General features: G+C 44.0%; 1 long non-coding RNA gene across 1 annotated transcript; it reads right to left on the minus strand.

Annotated features, from left to right (window-relative positions):
• Nucleotides 1-211: 211 nt before the first annotated feature.
• On the minus strand, nt 212-7,399 carry LOC144105570 (uncharacterized). Its single transcript, XR_013308832.1, has 4 exons — nt 7,242-7,399; nt 5,725-5,849; nt 1,483-1,590; nt 212-246 (listed from the first exon to the last, which is right to left on the minus strand). It is a non-coding gene; the product is annotated as an uncharacterized LOC144105570 (long non-coding RNA).
• Between the last annotated feature and the right edge of the window lie 2,146 nt (nt 7,400-9,545).

The following is a 9,545-nucleotide window of genomic DNA, read 5'->3' on the forward strand; positions in this document are numbered from 1 at the left end:
ATAGCTGAGCTTCGAAGGGAGCTAGCTGACCTATAACGCTATGTCCATCTTGTAGGGCTTCAATGACTCGCCTTAGCTCGTCGTCTTCACTCGTTTCTTTTGCCATCCGCTTGGCTGTTGTGTCCCTGACGAGAGTGGAGAGGCCGGCCGTTGCATGGGTGGCCACATTTTCTAGATCGCTTTCAGGTGGCTCATCGCTGTCGCATCGAATTCTTGAGAGAGCATCGGCCAGAGCAAGGTCTCTCCCTAGGACGTACAGCAGAGAAATGTTGAACGGCATGAGGCACATAAAGAAACACTGCAGGCGAGGAGGCATGTCTGACAGGTTCTTCTGGGCAATGGCTATCAGTGGTCGATGGTCCGTTTCCACTATTACGTCGACGCCAGTGATAAAATCGCGAAACCGTTCACATGCGAAGTTGCATTGAAGTACAAATCCATCCTCTGCCTGAATTGCTTCCACTTTTCCGCCGGCGCTTCGGAGAGCAGTTGGCGATTAGGGGGCGGTAGTACTTCCATTGCGCTGGCTCAGTTGAAGCGGGGAATGGGCGTGATAAGAACTTCTGACACATGTGTCGTTCAAGATAGCATGCGACGCAGACGACCGCTGAGCTCGAGGTGCAGAGTAACAGTGCGTTTATTGGGCGCTTGCGCTCTTATATCAGCCACCCGGCTGACCGGCTTCCACAGCATGGTTACCAGTCTTGAGGACCCTGGTTACCAGATCCGATACAGTTACCACCACGACTGCCCGATTTGCTGGTGTTTGTGTTGAAACCGAAGGCATGCCCATAAATCACGGGAAGCGAAGTACTAAACCATACCTTGTAATTTGAGAACGGTACATGTCTGGCACTTGCCTACCTCTACAGCAATCACGATAAGCCTGCCAATGTGTGTGCAAATGCTCTTGCGCTTGCAAATCAGGCGCGATTTTAATAGGGGAGCAGCTAACCAGAATCACTAGCGCCTGCGAGAGCCTTCTCTTTCGTGCCATATGTCGTATGTGCAGCCGCTGACAAAGCAATGAATTGAAGGGGATTGCTTCCAGCTCATGCAGAGAGGCTATTGTAGCATCACCGAAATTCGTAGGCGTTGTAGAGAACTTTTCTGATTTTTAGTAAATCTAGAACTCTGTTAATGAATAGCGAGCCTCTAAATTAGACCCACAGGCCCACCCTTAGGCTCTATGCATCTGACAAAGGTTGAACCTGGGCATTGTCGTTTCTTTCGCTTTCCCAACTTTCTCATTGTACAGCACAACGAAAAACAAGTTGTATTGCTCTGTTCTGCAGGAAATGGTGCTACGTGGTAGCACGCACTGCCACGTGGTATGAAATGGGCATGCTGTGCTCGTCAGTAAACTCTATAGCGCGTTGCATACATGATGAAACACGGTATTACAGCGAACCAGTAAATGTGAAATGGCATTTAGAGGAGCTGACATGTCAGTGCTTTGACCAAAGCGATGACACAACGTACCTGTGCTCTCTGCTGGCCCAAAATTCGCGAGCGCCGGGAATTGCACGCTCGGGATCGGCACCGAATGGCGTCGCCGACCAAGTCTGTAACTTCGCAGTGTAGGACCGCCTGGACATGAGAGCGGCAGTGAAAAGCATGCGTCTTTGTTGAAGTTGTTCTGTTTATTCACTGCAATAGCGATAAAAAAATTGTATAACACTGAGCTCGACCATTAGGTGGGAAAACACCGTTCCCCGAAGCAGAAAAAAAAAATTCAAACCACTGGCAGAAATGTGCCGCGAACATAATAATTAAGACTTTGAAGACGGCAAAGTAAATTTCCTTATCGCCAGTGATAACAGAGGCTATTAAACTTTATTAAATAAATCAATAAAACAGCGCACTCTCTGATTTTTTAACCTATAAGGTGTAATCACTTATCCGATTTGTGCCTGAGTGGCCCACATTACCACAGAGCAAAGGACAGTAATACTTGCACATTTCAACAAACATCCAAAAACAAATGCCCTCTTTGCATTATTTCATTATTGAATTAAGAGTGCATAAGCGTCTAAACACATACAAGTTAGGGTGTTTGCTACGCGCCTTTTGAAGCATAAGAGAATCGTACACCAAAACTGCAAGATTTTGCTCCTGCTCTCAAAGAAGCTTAGCAGACGCCGCATTGGCTCAGTGGTTATGGCGCTCGGATGCTGACCCGAAAGAGGAGGGTTCGATTCCAGCAGCGGCAGTTGAATTTCGATGGAGGTGAAATTCTAGAGGCCCGTGTACTGTGCGACGTCAGTGCACGTTAAAGATCCCCAGGTGGTCGAAATTTCCAGAGCCCTTCACTACGGCGTTCCTCATAGCCTGAGTCGTTTTGGGACGTTCAACCCCCATAAACCAAGTAAAAAAAAAACAGCTTTCAAGAGTGCGTTTTCATGTATGCTGGCTTGCCATGCTCTATATCGTGTCTGAAAAATTGTGCAAGAAAGTACGAACTACTAATAAAGTAACTTCCGAATAACAGCCTCAGGGGAGAGCTGGTGCGTGACGAAATGAACGGCGGCGCAAACAAGGACACTAACTAGAAAGAGACACCACATGCGCACACTACCAACTGTTTATTGCGCGAAAAGGTGGCATATTTAAACATTCAGCTTAAGCATGTGATATCGCATTATCGCTCCGAACCCAGCACGTGGGAAAAAAGCACTGACATCAGGAAAACGAACAACCCCTGCAGATTCTGGGCAGGAGTCCCGATCAGGTGGCAACTGAAATTACTGAGGCTTTTATGATTAAAAAGAAGGGAAGCATTTGTGTTAGCGACTCTTCGATATCCCTCCGTACAAATCAAGTTTCATTTCTGGACAGTTTTTTGTGACATCATGTTCAGTGCGACTCTTCAGCCCTCCTTTTCTAGCGGCCGTCTGTGGAGTTTTTTTTTAGAATCTTTGTTACTGTCTACACCTCAATACGGATTTGATCAAGGCAGATCCACTGAAACAGCTTTTCTAACACAAAAAGAAATAATTCTCGAAGCATTTGAAAATAAAGAGATATGCATAGGAATTTTTGTTGACTTTTCATAGGCTTTTGACCACCTTATTCACCACAAACTACTAAAGAAACTTGAACTCTACCGCATACGTGGCACACCACTCCTCCTCATCGAATCATATCTTCAACATCGTTTTCATTGTGTGCACATAGTAAATGAACTCTCCTCTCTTCAGAAAATTTTTACCATCGTCCCACAGGGAAGTATATTGGGACCTGTACTTTTTATCCTTTACATTAATGGCATTGTTAATATAAGTAATAAGCCTCAATATGTAATTTATGCAGATGACACTAGCATGTTCTTTAAAGGTAATAGTCTCGAATTTCTAGTCCCAACCATTAACAGCGCGTTGGATGCCCTCAAACACTGGAGCGAAGCAAACTCCCTGGTACTAAACGCGAAAAAGACAAAAGCAGTTGTTTTCCAAGCGAGAAATAGGGCGATCATGGCAGAGCATCAGTTTCCCATTGGGAATTCTATTATAGATATTGTAGATACGGCCAAAACACTTGGAGTATTTTTCAGTAAGAGCATGGTCTGGGACGCTCACGTTAGTATAGTTCTATGTCGCCTCACGAAATGTGTAGGAATGCAAGCAAAATTTCGGTATTTTCTTCCGACGTCTATAAAAATACTAATTTACAACACGCTGTTTCTCCTTCATTTAAATTACTGTTTCTTAGTATGGGGCAATACAACGCAGGCCAACATAAATAAAATATTCATGCTCCAAAAGAAAGCAGTCCGGCACATAGCAAACTTCGATTACCGTGCGCACATAGAATTTTTCACGCGCTTTCACATTACACCAGCTCATGACCTATATGAATATCATTTAGCACGGAGATATAAAATGTGTATACGCTACCACCAGTATACGTTCCTAGAACTATCCTGCCTGAAAGCCACTATTCCAACATATGCATTTCGAAATCAGTCATTCTGGTGCGTTCCCTTCTGTCGTACAGAATACGGACGTTCTATGTTACGCTTTGCAGTTCCACATGTAATAAATAAGCTGCTGAGTAGAGGAATATCTGTGGAAAAAAGTAGCCCACGTGACATTCTTGTCGCTTTAGAGCGGTGACTTTCAGTCCCTTTTGATAAATGTGCTGACATACGCAAGCATTTTTTTTTAAATATGTGTACTTGATTCTATCAATCAGTTTGTCATATTATAAAAAGCGTACAAAAGCTTTAGTGTTCATGTTTTGGGCGTATAAGTTCTTTTCTTTGTCTTTTAACAATATATGCTCGCAGCGCCTCATAACTTTTTTTTTCTACCTCGTCATTGTTAACCAAGCTCTGTTGCTTTCGTTGTATTTTGCCTTGTAGAAGGGGCCCGGACTCCTTCAAGTGAATTTTTATCACTTTTCTGTCCGGGCCTACCTACATCTTCCTCATGTAAATAAAGACAAACTTGAACTTGAACTTATTGAGTTTATCTTTATAGTGTTTGCAGTTTTTCGGTTTCTGACAGCTTTTGCTTCATTTGTTTACTCTGCTTTCGCTAAGATTGTTATTTGTTATTGGTTTTTTAGTGTCTGACCACTTTTGCTTCTCATGTAGGGCTCTGCTATAGCTACGATTGTGTGACGCTGTTTTTTCTAAAAGATGGCCCCCTCCTTTAAGTTTTTTAATTCCTTTTATCAGAATCTGTTACTTTTTTTTCTGCAGGGGTTAAATTTTCTTGTTCGTTTTCCTGATGTTGATGTTTTTTTTCCACGTGCTGGGTTTGGAGCGATAACGCGATGTTACATGCTTGAGCTGAATGTTTAAACAAGCCACCTTTCCGCGCGATAAACAGTTGGTAGTGTGAGCATGTGGTGTCTCTTTCTTGTTAGTGTCCTTGTTTGCGCCGCCGGTCATTTCGTACTGATAAAGTGTTTACGCAATTTGTCCTGCATGTCAGTGCCAGCCATATGGCTTACACTGAACGGCACCAGCTAAGACGTCGCTCTTCTTTTATTCGTCGTAAATTAGAGCAACAAATCGGCAGTATTGACTAATGCCATAGCCATACCGTAGCCGGTAGAATCTTCTATCTAGAGCGCAGCCTCGCAAAGAAAAGGTCAACGAAATTAGTCCGCCCCTCTTCCGTGCTCTGCTGCTAATGATTGGGTGCTACTTAGCTGATTTCTTTTTGTTTCTGCACATGTGCAGCAGGCACGTAGAATGGTCAGTGGGAGAGCATGAGAAAGTGTAACTGGGCGTAGGGAGGTAGGGTAGGGAAGTAGACAATAGTTTACCCGGCAGCGAGCGACTGCACACAAGTTCACAACTTGTCATCTTGTCAAAAGCAGCGGTGTCGACTTGCTGAACCAGTTTTGGGCTATCGCTGACGGTTTATTCACGCTAAACTGGCTTGTCTGATATGAAAAGGCATAAGCGTACAGCAGCATAAGGACGTCGTTGAAATCCTATCCCCAGAAATGCTATATCACAGTTCTATATCACACTTCACTAATAACGTGTGAAGCAAAATTTTTCTCTTAAAAGATGGCTGCCAACTATAGAGCCGCTACCCCATGCCAAAGAAGTTAGAACTCTCCTGCTAAACTCGTTGTGGGTGTCCCTGTTGTATTGAATTTTCGCGAATTGTGACCCCCCTTCCAGCCGTACTTCACTTGTGGCACTAGTTTTCTTCGTGCTGACTGCACGCCTTAGCTGTGCGAAATCCTAAAGTATAGCTTTACCCGGGCGCCGGTGTTTTGCTTCATCAGATTCCTGAAGTGTGTGCAGGGACGAGTTGCTTCTGCAGGATGTGCGGGAATCCGCTGTCGTGGTTGATGACGACTGGCGTCTTTTGTACCACCACCACCTGCGATGTCGACCACACTTTTTTGAGACGCGATGTGGGAATTACGGACACTCTAAAGGTTTTATCTACATCTTGTAATTTACTAAAACCTTGCACCTTAAATGGTGAAGATTTAGTGGTATGCTAAACTTTCTGATGTCTTATGCCTTACATTTGATTTGTTTCTATATAAGGGAATTTTCAAATATAACTGGACGGCAATTAAGAATCCTTGCTATGCCTCTTATATAGGCAAGGAGAAGTCGAAAACCAAATTCCACTGAAGTGAATCACATGTGCAAGTAATCTTAGTTTTAAAGCGAAGCATTCTTGCGTTCATCTTCTTTCCATGGGACCCCCAAACTTCTTAATGTTGACCATTCAAGCTGGACATAGAGCACTCATGTATGGAGTGCTTGCAAAAATCTCTACTGGAAGACGTTCGTAATACAGAGCTCAAAAAACAGGGTAAAGGGTATCTATTAGAAATGATTAAGGTTTGAGGCTTTCTAGTTTCTTGCAATTTAAAGCGATCTGTACGTAAGAAGAAAATAATTGAAAGCTCCAGCTGCTTGGGGGAATTTTGCCGCCACACCGTGTTTAGAGAAACCTCTCCAAAACGCTTGTAATGAGATTTTTATAAGAAAACTAATACACAACGCTATAGGTATATGCCTAAATTGCGAAACTCGGGGCAGCTGTTCAGCATCACCAGTTCAGCATCGCTTTTGCATCCAACGTTCTCGTTGCTATGTGGCCCACCATACACATGCCTGCATCCGGCCGTTTCTTCTTATTACTGTCGAGGATACTCGTATGGCCTACGGAATCCCAGCAACCAAGGCTGCCACACCGCGAGACCACCTTCAGTCCTGATGCGAGGCAGAAAACTGAAGCTGTGAACAACATTGGTACCTCAGCTTAAACAAAGTGATACCCTCTCTAGCGTATAACTTGCCACCAGCACCTTATACCCGCGCGGGGCTGTGCGTGCAGGGACTCGCTCCGTAACTAAGCCGCCGATTCCACACCTAGCGCCAGAAGCGCCATCTCTCGGGCCCGCCATAAATCTGTCTAGCACGGAGAGCACCCACCCGAGGCACCGCGACTGTGTAGCACTCAAATGTGTATCACCTGTAAACTTCTTGCAAGGATATACAGCAGCTCTAAAAATTAACGCATATTTCTTTCGACAGCACAAGCAAGATAGGCTTCTTTTTTTTTTACTGAAAGGAAGCGCCAAAAGCTTATGTTTGTTTTTCTTCCTTCAAATCTTACCTGTGATGACATAGTACAGCTTGTACGAATTAGTAATGCACTTCAAAAAAAAGTTACCGATTTTTTTACGTTGAATTCATTAAACGGTCTCCGGATAGCGTTCCCCACGCGAAATGTCAGAAGGCTCACACGCACCCCGTCAGGACCAGGCTGAGCAGCAGTGGCACGATGATCGTCAGAGACTCGACAGGGATGGCTTCCTTCGCAGAGTGAACCACCCGGAGGGCTTGGGTGACGCTCTCGAAGCTGCGAAAATCGACTCGCCCGGTGGCTTCGTGGACGTAGTCTAAGGTGGGTGGTAAAGGTGCCGCTACTTGTGCTGCAAAGTAATAGCGCAGTTGCGCTATTCAGAATCTGGCAACAGGTGAGAGTAATTAGGCTTCACTGCTGCTCGCTTTTCTAAACGCCTACAAAGCTCAGTACACTGCTGAAATACTGCTGATGTAGACGGGGAAGTAGAAAAGAAATCGTACCGCGAACCGCGGTGGCTGTGCACTGTGGGGAAACGTTCGCACAACGGGCGTTTTTCTCCTTACCGGTTTTCTGCCTAGATATAATCACCTTGCAGAGGACGTTTCTTCAGAACAGTTTAATTTATGTCGACCCCGTTTATTTTCTTGCGCCGGCTGCGTTCTTATGAAGGAAAAACGCTAAGACGCCCGTGTGCTGTGCGATGTCAGTGCACGTTAAAGATCCCTAGGTGGTCGAAGTTATTCCGGAGCACTCCACTACGGCACCTCTTTCTTCCTTTTTTCTTTCACTCCCTCCTTTATCCCTTCCCTTACGGTGCGGTTCAGGTGTCCAACGATATATGAGACAGATACTACGCCATTTCCTTTCCCCAAAAACCAATTATTATTATTATTACTTTATAAGACCACAGGGCAGATAAATACTTTTTTTTTCAAAATGCTGAATTATAAGTTAATTGTGCCAAATTTTCTTCTAACTCTAGATATATCAACGAACGCTGAAACATAAAAATTCAAAATCAAAATGTATGCCTCTAGCAATCAAGATTATAAGAACGTTTCGACCTCTACCACTCTGCTAGGAATGCGATGATTGTTGAGCAAGCATTCTGCCACATTTTCTAAACTCTGCCGCCATTTAGCAAGATTGTCAAGAAAAGCATATACTACAAAACAATTTTCTGAAGATATAACAGTTGAATATTGGTTGAGTGGTCACAAAATTATTTTTAATATACTTAAAAATTTCATTTGTGCATATCGAGAAATAAAAAAAATTGAAAACACCCATCCTTTCTATACATAGTCTTTTTTTTTATGCGGCACAAGTGGGTCATAAGCGAGGAAAAACTTGAGGTCTGACGGTCTGCTTTCTCCCTTCCTTACTGAAATAGTGACTTCGTTTTGACGGATGACCTAGGCACGAAAACAAAAAAAAAATGTGAAAGTCCGTCTCCATTTGGCGGCAGTTGGGCGCGCGCACTATACACACAAGAAACAACTTAACACTTTGAGATCCCCTATTTTTACCTACCTCGTACATCAAGGTTTACTTCGTAGAAACGGTTTCTGTTTCTGCCGTTATCACACGATTCTGATATAGAACCCCTACTGGCGTTAGAGGTAAACTGTCCAGGAATCTTTCCTATCTATTGCCGCGACGTCTAGAAAGGCCTCATGCAAAGTGTTCGAATGAGTGAATCCTCACGAGGGTCATGATAGGCGGTTAGACGCCGAAGTCCAGGGACGTCTTCGGCTTGCCTATGCCAGATGCCCAGCAGGACGAAAGGCCATGGCTTGTGGTACAAACCAACGAAAATCGCAGCCAGCAGCGTCCCAACGCAAGTAAGCAGCAAAATCATGGCGACCCGTCTTGTGTTTTTCTTCTTCTTCGGCGCTTCTTTTACTTACGTTTTTAGTTTATTTTGCCAATCTAAATGTATTTTTACTAAGCCTCGCACGGCGGCCAAATGCGACTTCTGATATTTTGTTTTATAAGGCCATAATAATAATGGCTACCATCTATGGATACAGTTTACCGCCGTTTAATGCGTTCTATCGGGAGCAAGAGAGAGAGTGAGAAAGAAGAAAGCCAAGGAGCTTAATACTATATGGTCGCGGATATTCAATAATGTGGTAAATGTGTGAATGACTCTAAGTGGGAAGCTAATACAAGTATAATTATGTTACACTCCTTAGCATATCGCATATTGGGAGTGTAGTCTGTTTTGCCTTCCACGTACCAACTAAATACGGAAGTTCTAACATCACGACACAGTGAGAATTCAGGAAGAAAAGAAGTGTAGGGCAGTCTGTTGAAAATGTGGCGGTGTGCTCATGAGCGATTCCCTTTGGAGGAAGATCCATTTCATTAACATTGTAAGTGTGCACTATCGACTTATCCAATGCAAGTTGATTGATTTATTTTGCCCTCAGGGCGGAAGACTTCAGAGGGAAGTGGAGAATA

This window comes from Amblyomma americanum, chromosome 1 (genome assembly GCF_052857255.1).
Source record: "Amblyomma americanum isolate KBUSLIRL-KWMA chromosome 1, ASM5285725v1, whole genome shotgun sequence".
Classification (NCBI taxonomy): Eukaryota; Metazoa; Arthropoda; class Arachnida; order Ixodida; family Ixodidae; genus Amblyomma; species Amblyomma americanum.